Below are 13,871 nucleotides of genomic sequence, written 5' to 3'. Positions count from 1 at the left end.
TCTGACTTTTTGTGACGCCGTGTGACAAGGGGGGGGGGGGGTCAAAAATCGTCCAAAATCACGTGACGTCATTTATGGACGGCCCCTTAAGACGATCCTGGCATCGTGTGTTCCTCACCTGGTTGAACAAAATACACTTGCAACTCCGGTCTACACATGCCACTCGGACTAAAACACAAACAAATGAGTTATCGGTGTCGATTTAAAACGTGCAAACATGGAACGTTGGCACCAACGTTGGGTCAACGTTGGCACCAACGTTGGGTCAACGTTGGCACCAACGTTGGGTCAACGTTGGCACCAACGTTGGGTCAACGTTGGCACCAACGTTGGGTCAACGTTGGCACCAACGTTGGGTCAACGTTGGCACCAACGTTGGGTCAACGTTGGCACCAACGTTGGGTCAACGTTGACACCAACGTTGGGTCAACGTTGGCATGTTGACTGGGCAGGGCCCCTCCCTGCAGCTCCCTCTCCCCCACCCCCACAACGGCGTGGTGGTCGTGACGGTATGACGTCATGTCACCACGGCAAGGCGTGACGTCACGCCGTGGTGGGTGGATGGGGTGGGGGCATGGAGGGGATGACGTAATCTGTCCGCACGAGCACGAGGGAAGGCGGGGGGAGAGACACACACACAGTGAAGAGTCATAGGCAGGCGGACGCACACACACACACGGACCCACACACACACACGAGGGAGACATCGGCAGAGCGGACAGGGAGGCACGAGGCTCCCGGTTACGTCCATTAGAGAGTCGCCCTTTCGCCTCGGCGCGGCGCATCGCCTCCCCGAGCCATCTCGGTGGGTCCCTTCCTCCTCCATCTCCTCCATCTCCTCGTCCTCACCGACTGCAGCGTAGCAGCTCGACTCAGCAGGTGAGCGGCCGCGTGTCTGGTTCGACTCCGGCCCGGGTCCCACGGTATTTCGTGGGGTGTTGGTGGTGGCGAGAGAGAGGGAGACGGGGTTTAGTGGCGGTGATGGTGGTGGTGATGGTGGTGGTGATGGTGGTGATGGTGGGCGCTACGGGAGGGTGCTGCTGTGCTTGAGGGGGGGGGGGTTGGAGTGTGTGCCGCTGGGTGCCTTTGTTTGCCTCTGCCATTAGGAGCCTTAACCCGTGCCTGTGCGTGGCTCTGGCAGGACGAGCCTTGGGCTCTCTCTCTGTTCACTCATCGGAGATTTCAACCCCTAACCCACGCACCCCTCCACCTCCATTCCTTCTCGTGGCTCACGTGAAATCGTCCATCACCTCGCTCCCTCTCGCACTCGAGTATTTGGTATGCGATGGGAAATCCATCCGTCCATGGGCATCATCATCATCATCCTCCTCCACCTCGCGCGAGCCACCGAATACTCAAAGCCAGCCATGATCGTTCACCCTTAAACCCACCACATACGTCCCAACGTTCATCGAATACTTTCCTCGAGCACTAACTCCATCCGTACCTATCGATATCTGTCAATCGAGATATCATTCACACAGCCAGCCACTCGGCGGGTGACACATTTGAGTAAATGTCTCTCAACCGTCCGTCCCCAATTCACTGCTGAAATGATGAACCCATTTGCATCGCTACGTTTGTATTGAAAACAATCAATGCCACTATCACGAAATGCCTCCTAACGCTCATTGCAACTACCCCTATTCCCTATTTCGCGCCTTAAACCCGACTATCCCTTTACATTAATTAAATCCCATGAATATAACTTGGATCTAGACCAAAATCCGTACATTTATCCGTCGTCCTTATAATATCTGTTCACCCCTCTTATCATTAATCCAAACCTTAGCCCATCCTACCCCCCGCTCATACATCTCGTTGTTCCAATGCATTCATCCAATCCCACAAGTACTGTACTGTCAACATCCATACTGGAATCGGTCCATCCCCTCTTGTCACACTGCACGTGTACTCAACAGCTATCTCACTACCATATTACCAAGTCCATAAACTCCATCATCAACCCTTCTACCATTCTCTCTGGCTCATAAACATCATGCAACCTTCCTTATCTCATTAAATCCAGTCCTCGTAACCACAACATATTTTGACCAATTTGTCTACAGCCATGAAAACAGGCATTTATCCATTCATCAAGTACTTTCATTCTTTGCGAAATCCACCCTTTCCTCTTATCACTCTATCCATGCACCAAGTCATGACACAATCACTAAAATCGATAACACAGCCAATTCTGCTATCATTATAAATACTTCAATCCCTGCAGTCACGAAATCTTTCAATACCTCAAGTAGTCTATACCTAGATATCCAGTACAGTCACTCTATGTACACAAAACCCAGACAGCCGTTTGTTGGTCGATGCATACATCATTCAATTCCTCTATCATTAAACACAGGCTTTTCTGTAACTATCTCCACATTTTCAGCGAACCCTCAAGCACTACGCATGAGCAAACTCTACATTTCTCATTAATCTGATCCATCATTGCTGGGCTATTCCTAAAGCCACTCTTATTATTATGGGCACAAAAACAGCCATAGTCTGATTGAAGGTGGTCTATGGGTCTATCACACCATCCGTAAAAGCAAAGCCATCTCTCTTTAAATCCCTAAACCAATCCAACCCTCCGCTCCTTAAAAAATTCCATCCTTCTAATACCTTTTTCATTTACCCATTATCATAATTCCAAAAGTACATTTATCCAACCATCCACCCCTCCACCATCCTTTAACATGTCAATATTTATTCAATTCCGTCCATAAACCATGGCGACCCTCCATAACACCCTTTTTCAATCTATCCACGCATATTTAAATCCACAGCTGGATTAAAGCCACCTCCATGCCGTGTCAGCCATGGGGGTTGCTTGAATCTACTTAACCATACTAATGAAGGGTGTGGTGGTGGTGGTGGTGCGAAAGCAGGCAGGGTCAGTTCAGATATCACCTGCCACTGATCTTAGCCATCAATATACATCCGTCCTGAACCCGTCGTGACAAAAGCCACCCATTCTAAGTACACACATCCCCAAACACATTCTTGCATCCATTCTTCCATTCTCTGTCAGCGACACATTCATCCATCCATAAGTCTGCCGCCTCATTCATTAAACCCTAAGTCATACATGTCAACTCCATTCCTTCCAAAATCTTCCTTCTGAGCTAATACATTAATGTAACTCTCTCCCATCCATCCTTAAAATCAAGTATCCAAGCATCCCACCGTGTAACTGTCTCTCACAAATTCCATGTCTCTTTACGTGTTTGTCCCTCGCCAAATGAATCAATGACATTCTCCATCCTTTACCACGATTCATCAGCAACAACACCTCCACGCATATTATCATTCTCGATATGAAACTCCATGACAACAAAATCACATTTGCATACGTGGGCTGTAAGATTCATTACGTACGAATACATACAATTGCAAAGCAACTAGCGTTAAACGTCCGGTCGTTGGTTAAATGTGCATGCAGAGGATGTTAGGAATTTGATGGCACAAAAAGGTTAAGCATCTTGGATGTTTGTAAAGGATCATGGTGAGAAAGTGTTTTCGATGTAATCAAGAATATTTAGTTGTGATGGGTAGGTCCTATGCACAGCATGGAGAAAGCAATGGGCCACCGTAAATCGTATCTGATCTGGCCACGGCAGTTGTAATTACCTTTTCCACCAATGGAAGAGGTAATAGCATCGTTGAAATATGACTGCAGTGCATAGCAACAACAAATAGTAGAACATCGTTGAGCCTGGAAGCCATCGGCTGCATTTACAACTTAAACAAGGTCGTGCAGTTGCCACTCAATACATATCTATACATATCCAAACAAAAGGAGGAGACGGCATTGAGAAGAGACACGTTACAAAGACAAGCATTGCACTGGTAATCCAGAGTTTGGCAACCAATGGGGAAAATCTGAAGCCAAATGGTGGAATAATGTATGAGTAGCCAACTGCGACAGGATGTGGTCAAGAAACTCGGGTTGCAGCCATATCATTTTTCATTATGTGCTACTAAATGTCACGGTATGGTGATTATTGCAATATCAGTTTACCGTACCTTTAACTGTATTTCACACTCTATATTCTTGTTGTCCTTCGATGTTCTTCACATGTGACTAAAGATGACCTCGTCGTTATTCAACCGCATTTCGCTCAACGCAAGCGTTTTTTATTTACTGACGCTAATAAAAATAATGCACAACCTTTCATAAAATGGTGACGTTTTAGAATCGAGGTATCAGTTACCCTCCCCGAAATTTTACAAAGCGCCAATTTACCAGATAATAGCAATGTCATAATTCGAATTTTTGTCGTTAACTTTAACCACCGTTACTTCAAAAATACATTATTGTTTGTCGGCAAATGAAATATGTAAAGGACAAATTTAAACCAGCGACCATAATCTCCATTTCATGATGATTTTCAAAACGGGGACGGTAAGGTTATTGTGTGTAAGCTTATTGTACCGTATTGCCATATCGCAGCAACCTTAACAGGAACTGGGCGATCGTGGGTCTGATGTGGCATCGGTTGGATCAGCAGTGGCATTGGCCGTGGTGCCGTTTGGAGCTTCAATGCCTTCCAAAAGCCACCGTGATGAGCTGTGGTGCGGCGGAATGAGTGTGGGTGGAAATTGGGCGCTTACACAAAAGGCTTTCCTCCTCCACCACCCCCAGCCCATGCCATCGAATCGTCATCGCCTCGACACCAGGCTTGCCATGTTGTGTCATCGGTGTCATCAGGAGGGCAAAACAAAAAGCTGGGGAATTTAAAAGGGCTCTGATTGCCTTTTCACGTGTGGGAGTGAGAGAGGGGGAAGGGCATTTAGCCGAGTAAGAGGGATGGGGAGTGGGCAGCTGTTGGGCTAAGTGTTAGTGAGGTTGTGCACATTACCACCGCTTCCCATCTCGCTGTCTGTGGGCTGCCCGTCGCCAGCCAATCCGTAATGTCATACACCCCTACCTATGTGTATATGTCTGATGAGGAAATGGAAGAGATGCGCCTATATGTGATGTGTTTACAAATACAAACGTCAATGGATTGCCAAAAGGAGAGATTATCCCCCCCCTCCTCGACTTTTCAAATGTAGACTTATTCACCATTGTCTCAGTCGCCAATAGGGATGCGTTACCCTCCCTATGATCAAGTCAGTAGTGGGGAGACACTGATGTGTGTGTGTGTATATACACTGCTTAGCTTTCCAAAGTAAGACTAACCCATTGGTTGTCATCTGTACGAATGCAATTACTGTCATTGTTTATATGCGCAGTGTGTGTGTGTTTTATATAAATATGACATACAGCATCACACAAATTAGCATTCGCCTTAGAGAACACCAATGTAGAGGCATCTGCTCATATTTTAAAGTCTAATTCACACGGTTGTGGAGAGGAAGTATGATTTAATAAAAGTAAGAATTTAATGTAGATTCAACAACGTGGCTAAAACACGATAACTGTTTTTAAAACATAGGTTTAAGGAAGGTCCAAACTAAATCAAACATGTTGAATGGGAAGAAAGAGGGCACTGTAGGTGTTCACTTTGCATTGAAATATAGTGAGAGCCTTCGAGCACAGACGGCAAAGAAGATTGGTTTAGACTGGGGGGGGGGGCATCAGAGGGCTCCCCCACCACCTCCCATTACACAGAGATGAACCCAGAGACCTGCAGAAGGAGATAGTGGGTGGAAGGGAGCACAGGTAGCTGGAATTGGGTTACAAAGGTAAGTAGGAGGCAAAGCCATGAATGAATGTCACGACACGTGAAGCTCTGTAAAGGCACACTCTAATCGATTATACAAATTTGTCTTGCAACGCATTTTTAAAGCCTCTTAATAGCCCCTTTTTGTACCGTGTGTCCCTACGTACAACGTCTTCACAGGTGATAAATGTGTATATGATATGCACTGTTGATTTGTGTGTGTGTGGTTAAAGTAGAACTGATGATTTAAAGTAAGTATCTTGCTGTCCGGATTGATGTAATTATTCATTTCACTTTACTCTCCCAACCCGGATGCTGATGTCAGCAAGAATGGGGTAAAGACACTGTCTCTGATGCTTGCATAAATCTTCAAGATAAATAGGTCCTGCTGTGCGTGACGGGCATGGTTCACCAAACCCATCTTAACAAGGTTATATTTAAAGATATTTGCTTTGAAAATCCTCCTTTAATGTGTTTATATTTAACGGTAAATGTTTGTATCCGCATGAAATGAGCTATTAACCTTCGTCATATATGTTTGGTTAGGATAAAAACACGCGGTATCCACTACCGTTGTTGGCTCGGGGTTGGATTTATTGATATATTTATTGGTTAGAGGCAAGCATCATTAATGATTTGTGTCAGGCAAGTGAATAAAATCATGAGTCGGTTTAGACAAAGACAAATACAAAGATCCCCCGTATAGTCTGAACAGACTATTGGGGCAAGTGCTGTTTGTGAGTCATTTTACACACACACACACACGCCACTAAATGCCATTATACTTGAGCGTGCACTTAGTGAAACGGAGCCGTCCAGAGAAGATGGGCGCTTAATGCGGAAATATATCAGAGGAGAAGATTTATTTTAATGAGCGTCAGCGTTATTACCCTAGCTGCACCGTTTCCTGCCAAGCGGCACTTGGACGCCACAATTACAAAGGGTAGCGTCCGGGGCTGATCATTGCATCTCAGAGGTCGCAAACGGGTTTTGATTCCTTACCCGTACCCGGCTGCACCAGGGTCGCAAACGGGTACCCGTACCCGGCCGTACCCGTACCCTACCCCCGTACCCGGCCGGGTACGGGTATCGGGTACCTGATTGCGACCTCTGGGATGAAGCCATGTTGCAGGCGCGGGTGGGTTGATTCTAGGAACTTGAATTGTGAGAATAGACAAGACGTTGGGAAATGAGTGACCAAACAGTTACTCACCAGTGACTCACGGTCTACCCGTACCCGTACCCGGCCGCACCAGGGTCGCAAACGGGTACCCGTACCTGGCCGGGTACGGGTGGCCGGGTATCGGGTAGGGTACGGGTATCGGGTACCCGGTTGCGACCTCTGTTACATCTTAAAACTCGTCACTGAAAGTAACGTTTGAAATTATCGCGTCATGGATCCCCCCCCCCCCCACGATATGTAGAACATGCACAGAAACAATGATTACTGCGTGAATACACATCTGCACATGTGGGTTCCTTCTGCATGTACAAAAAAACTTAGTTTGGCTGAAAATAAAAACCCAATGCAGGAGCCTCCTGAAATTGAGTCTTTGATTTCAGTGTGGCTTTCCTGGATAAGTATTTATTGTTGCTGTGTGTTGTTGTGCATTTGTGGTCACACGTGAACATATAGTTTATATTTTTTCACTGTTACGCTTTTAGGTGTTCCTAGTTTACGCGTGTAAATGCAAACAACCCCCTATTTATGATGCCATAACACAAAGGCTTTGGGGCCATCAATGAGGTGTTGTTTTAAGCTTTGGCCGTTACATATCACGTTGTTTAGTACTGCACACACTGATTTCCTAAATTGATGTTCATGAGCAGGAGATTGATTCCTCGTTAGGGTCCCTTATGATCAGATGTCGTTAAGCTGCAGCATAAATAACGTAAGCGTGCGTCTCACCTTGTTGTGTGACGCTGTTTGTTGGAATTAAACAAACGCACGTTGCTTTCATTTTGCTGTGGAAATTTGTTTTCAGTATGCAGCGTTTTTGCGAAATAGAGTGCTGATTTACGGATTGACTCTGGTGGGTGGTTAAGCTGACAACAATATAAGTAATGCAATAAGCAGTTGTCTCAAATAGTGATGTGGGCTCTTCACAAGCAAGTGTATGGTTTGACCACTACTACCCCACTTCACATACCATACATGGGATTTCGGTACGGGCTACCTTGACATTTAATTCGGTTGGCATTCCAGGTCAAATTCTTTAATTGTATTGCCAATTATTTGACTGAAGTGGTGTCATGCGCATGCCTTGCTGCGGCATTGTTCAACAACTGAATAGAGTGGTTCAGGAACCCGTGTCAGAAGGGCGATCCCTCTCAAAGGAGCCGTTTACTTAGCTGCAAGACAATGTCTGCATGCCGTCTTTGTTCGTGGCATAGATAATGAATGTGCATCTGTGGTCTTTGGCTCGTGTTCTCAGTGTATTTAAAATAGGCCGCGATTCAATTGATTATTCTGTGTTGTTAGCACAGTAGTAGAATTTGTACCGTCACATTTGCACATTGTCTTGTGTACGTTGCCTTGACAAAACGTAATTTGGCTGGAATTTAATAATCTGTCTGTGATAGTCGAGCATATGCATTGACTTACTCGCGCAGCGTCAGTGCTCGTGGCAGATTTCCATTTTATTATTTTTTTCATCCCTCTGCCGAACGTTGAGGTTACTCAATGGCGATATGGTACAATTTCAAAATCACATCCTTCAATAATCCGCAAATCCTAAAGTTCGAGGTGCCTCCGCTATTTACCACAACTCACTTGCCCCGTACATAATCCACCTGTGCAAATTTCCTAAAACCTGCGAGTTTTGTCGATTTTTTTAAATCTTTGTGGAGCCGTTGAGTAACCTCAACATTCGGCCGAGGCAGTATGCTGTGGAGGAGTCCCATGGCGAAAAATACATAAAACCTGTGAAAAAAAACAATTTTTTTCGTACAAATGTCTTGATTAATATCGCAGTGCATCGTGGATTACAGGGGCCATGAAACTCTCTCCCCATATCACCACGGACGAATGGGGTTTCACTGCTGTGAAAATGTGGCTTGGTTTTAATGGCTTCAAGCTCGTGGGGCGGCGTTACGTTAGACAACCCCATAACTGAAAGCATGGTGGGGGGACGGGGGGGGGGCTATAATCCAGCAGTGGATTGACAAAGGGGTCTGTGTGTGGAACCGTATTATGAAAAGTATAAAGAGCTACCTGCGAGTCAAAACTATGGCACGAAACGGGCTTAGTTTTGCCAATTACATCTCTTAACCACAACACTCATGAACTGCTGATATATGCGTTCAGCAGAGGTGAGTGTATTGCCACATGTCTATATTGAACAGTATATGAAGATTGAATGTGCCTTCATGTCGCCACTGTTGAATTTTTATTTATAAATTGCAGGCCACAATTTCTCTTATTTGCAATGTCTGCCTTGCATGCTAATAGCCTCTTGAATTCTGACTTACTACCATATTAATGTGAACTCCCAACATCCTTTTGTCCTAAACCCAGTCTCCCACAGAGTCCTTCACTTCCTGCAGGTGACTGTGGTGAGGAAATCGATACAAACAAAGGCCACAGTGATATAAGTTCGTTTGCAAGCAAAGTGCAAGCCGATTAAAAATTCATGCTGGAAAAAGAGTTTCCCCAATGTGGTTTTGGATCCGAAATTGATTGGCATAAACACCAGTGTGAACTTTGAGCGATATTGCTCGTTCGTTTTGTATGCCTCTGACATTCAATAAATGATACAACAAATGATACGTCATAGGTACACGTCTGTGCACATTTTGGAATGTTAGTCGGTTCCCCTGATGCGTTGTTGCATTATCATAAAATAATAGGATGTTTGGCATTCACAACGTTTTCTGTCAGTTTAATAGTTTGCACTAGCTATAGGCTCACCCCTTAATGAGTTGTTACATGTCAATCCCAATGGGTGAATGCATTAGTCTTCAAAGGGTTACACAATAAATACACACTCGTTATTGTTAAAATGCTTTGTTATTATGAACGAGGTTATTACAGCATTGCACCAATATCACATTGTGATGTCTGCAATGTACATGACAACCGTGATACCTGTGGCTTGCCAAATGTTTCCTGCTGCATTATTTCATGAAGTTGCACAGGTGCACTTTGGGATGGAGATGAAATGTGTCCATAATTTCCATGCTGAGCTTGCGATGGAGAAAGTGATTTCCAGTACACTCTCGATTATCCGCGCTAATGACAGGGAGGACACCCGCGGATAATCCAAAAGTATCCGTTTTCTGCGAATTTCTGTGCCAAAAAACACTAATATAGGCATACATTTAAACTCACAAAATGAAGAATCGGATAAAGCACTCAAAATAAAGCACAACGTACGATTTTGATTGTTAGTATTTCGATTTAGAACTAATCCTAATGATCGACTGATCGATACGTGTGCTCAGTAATAACACTTTATTGCTCCCGCGCAGAATACTCCACCCAACGAGTGGATATAAAATCCATGCCAATCAAAATCAATCAAACTCCTCCCACTGTTGTAAAGATAGGCAACTACTGTACTGTAGAGGCAATCACGTGGATTTCGGATTAACCGGAGCACATATTTGTTCGGTTTAAGCACGTGACTTTTAATACACATTTCCAATAATAACAGTGTATAACTGTTTTTAGATTATTAATTTGGGCTTTAAAAAAATCCATGAGTTATTTATGTCAATCTGGATAAACCACACACAGATAATCGAGAGTACTGTGTATATAAAGTACGGTGGGACATGTCTGTAATCCAACACTTTGGAGGATTATTCAGAGCTCTCGACATGCACTCTGTGACAATTAACCTCAGTCGACTGGGTGGCTCGGAGATATCGGTACAGCAGTTGGATTTTAGCCATATCTCTATTAATTGTTGAGCATTCAACAGCCAGTCCAGTTGCCGCCTAATGGCAAATATGTAAATGTTACAAATGAACTGGTCACGTGTGTTTAAGAAGGACTATTCTTTAAAACAGTCTTGAGGCTTTGCAAGACTTTCCTGAATGATGACATTATTGTTGTGATTTATTGCTTATCATATGAAGTAGAATCGTTGACCTGGGGTTTGGTGAGCACATGACAAATACAAGAGGAGGAGGAATTCACTTAAAGCCTTTGCTGTATGAGGGCTAATGCTGTTGTAATCTAAAGTTGTGGCTGTAGAATCCTTACTGAAAGTGCCCTTCTTAAAATGAAGGCTTCTTTTCTGCTCTATAATCATTTCTTCATACTGTATAGGTTTCAGAATAAGAACCTCAATGCCATTGATTGCATCTGCTGTTTGTTGAGCCTTGATATTACTTACTTATCTTTGAGGTTTAAAACGTGTGGTTGTGTATCCTTTAATGTTTGTTAAATACATGATAAAACTCAACGTGTTTGTCAAGGAATAAAAATATATTATAGGTGATATCTTTAGCAATGGCACCACTGCCAATGCAGTATCACATGAAAAGAATACCAATTGTTGATACTTATTTGCTGATGTGTTTGTGCCTGGATCGACAAGTCATGTTGTCTTGATTAGAGTTCGAAATTTCTTAGGATTCCTCTTCTGGAAATGCAATTTTGATTCTTACAATCGAATATGATTCCTCATGACATGCAGGCAAGAAGGGGGCGGGCCCATGGGGCTTTGGACGAATTGCCAATTAAAATGACGGGTCCACGCTTCGGTGTAAATATGTTTTAATGGAGATTCTGGGTGTTTTTCTTACTAGGTAAGGCCCCCACTGACCTTATATATACACAGCTTTTATTCAGAATCGACCTCGCCACAAATGATAGCTCAACAAAGTGGCTCATCACGTGGAAATATATTGCAGCCTAATACTATAATCGCATGTTGATTAGAAATGTGGAGGGAAAAACTGGAGTACACAGAGAAAAATCCAAGCGAACACGGCGAGAACATGCAAACTCCAAATATACAAGTGTGAGGGATGGGAGCAAACCCACGACCTCTTGTATATCAGGCGATGTAATTAATATCTTGCCACCATGGCATGCTAGAATCCACCCTAATACCAGCTGGTTGATACAGACCAGATTTGCCATTGGATGGCAAATGCTCAGTAATTGAAATGTTGCATTAAAAGTGAAGAGTTGTGAATGTGAACCCATATACTGTATTGTAGTGGGAAATGTGCAACATAGGTCCCTTTTTAGGGGTAAATTATTCCAGATTCAATCTGTATCAAAGTAGGTTATGCTAGTTAGATAATTAATCTACGTGTGAACATGCAAATAATGTTATCAATTGCCTTACTTGTCTTGAATATTTTAATGGCTCACAAAACATATATTTCTTATTGTGCAGTGTGATTACTTTTAGAATAATTATCCTAATGTTGCACACTTCCACAGGATGGCCAGAAATGATTGAACTGGGAAAATAAGTATTTTTTCCTCGCCTTACACGGCATATCAGATTTCCTGGGTACATCTGGGGAGCATAGCCATAAACGCAGGGGTCAATGGCGACCTCCTGTGTAGCATCCCATCCGTAATGGAGTCAATCGGGTACTTGCTCTATCCGGGAAAATTGTGACGTTATGCCGCATACCGACACAATTAGTGTCTGCGTTAGGAATGCGCATGAGAGGTTGTAAGCTCGTGCATCTCACATTCCTGCGGAGGGAGCTGGTAGGAACGTTGGGTCAACGGCGGCGTGGTGTATTCCGCAAATATGCCCGACTGTGAGGGCGGGCACAAGCCGGCGTGAGTAGGTTAACCGTTGACTATAGCCCCACCCTCCCCACCCAGCCCCTCCCCACCCAGCCCCTCCTCACCCTCCCCTCCCCTCCCCACCCAGTCCCTCCCTGCACGACGGACGGACACAATGATCCCCTGTGGGCTGGTGTAACCAGGAGGGTTCCTACCAGTAATACGTGTGTGTCTGATCGTTTGTGTGTACCTTTTCCTGTTTTCCTACAGTACTTGGCATTGCAAAATAATTTTGCGATAACTTCACTTGCAATTACATTTGATATCTACCCTTGTCTGTTTCAATATTAGTTACTCTAATCACCCTAAATCTTTTCAATGGTTATGTAAATTAATTTGTAATTGTGCTGTGATCAGTCTAACAATAATCTGCCGAGCTGACTTTGCGCTACAGGGAATTTATTATTTAACATTGGTTTGTCTTTTGTGTGATATTTTTTGATTTTCTAATTTGATATCGTTGTGTTAGCAGTGTTTTCTATGTGCTTCATTCGCTATACTTTTTTTTGCTTTTATCATTTTGGGTGTCCCAGGTCACTCGTGCAAATGCGGCTATATCCTGATCTCCTGAGTTCTTACCTAGTGGAACATAATACACCTGAAATTTGAGCTCCGCAAATTGACCGTCTTTCCAGGCTTGTTTCCTCTGGCCACTCACCGTGCCCGCTTGCAGTGATTTGTGCTAGCAGGTAATTTGCTGGGGTGCATGATGCATGTGCTATTAAAGCACATCTATTCTGAGCAAGTCATCCATCGCAATACTAGACTTTGGATTTACAGAGCGTCTGAATACACATGTATCTCAACGTGCTGCATGACAAACGAAGGGAAAGGAAATGGGTCAAGGAAAACCATCCGCTTTTTAAAACCAGCAAAAGAGGCAGCCACTCGTCTTTGGGAAGCTTTGAGCCAGTCACGGAAATTCCTCGTTTCCAAAACCACGGTCATGCTATATATGTAGGATGATCACGGTTGAGAAGAGAGCACGTACATAAGTAAAATTCACAACAAATACATTATGGACAAGGGTAATTTCACGAGGATGAGAGTATGCAATGCATTGAAGAATCAGGATTTGACCATGAGTAATGGGGATTTGGTAACTTTTACGTTTGGAATGAAAGCTGAATTACAGTTAGAGGTGAAGGGCTTTGAGGCTTATCGCAGCAGAGGAAAGAGTGACCATCATGAGAGGTTGAAATTAAGGGTAACTGTTTTAGTGTTTGGTTAAAATGTACACATTCTTGGTTCATTCGGTAAAGTCACGTAGAAGGGAAAATAAATATTTTTATTATTTTATTATTTCCCTTCTACGTGACTTTACTGAACGAACCAGGAATATGAATCCCTGCAGTCACGAAAGCTTTAAATAAAAATTTAAAATGTACATGTTTACAGTCGATCGACATTTATATTAACAATATAACTATAATGCA

The 13,871-nt window shown here is 43.8% G+C and overlaps 1 protein-coding gene across 1 annotated transcript in view; it reads left to right on the top strand.

The window, feature by feature from the left end:
* The first annotated feature begins 608 nt into the window (after positions 1 to 608).
* The window catches only part of LOC133345873 (ubiquitin-conjugating enzyme E2 E2), a 63,694-nt gene continuing 50,431 nt past the window's right edge, over positions 609 to 13,871 (top strand). Inside the window, exon 1 of the mRNA XM_061556937.1 lies at positions 609 to 879. The gene's annotated coding sequence lies outside the window, so the exon portion shown is untranslated. The remainder of the gene's footprint in view (positions 880 to 13,871) is intronic.

The sequence above is a fragment of the Lethenteron reissneri genome, chromosome 23, assembly GCF_015708825.2.
Source record: "Lethenteron reissneri isolate LAM-NWPU_2019-01 chromosome 23, ASM1570882v1, whole genome shotgun sequence".
Lineage (NCBI taxonomy): Eukaryota > Metazoa > Chordata > Hyperoartia > Petromyzontiformes > Petromyzontidae > Lethenteron > Lethenteron reissneri.
Note: the sequence above shows the minus strand (reverse complement) of the source record. Positions and strands in the feature narration are given on the sequence as shown.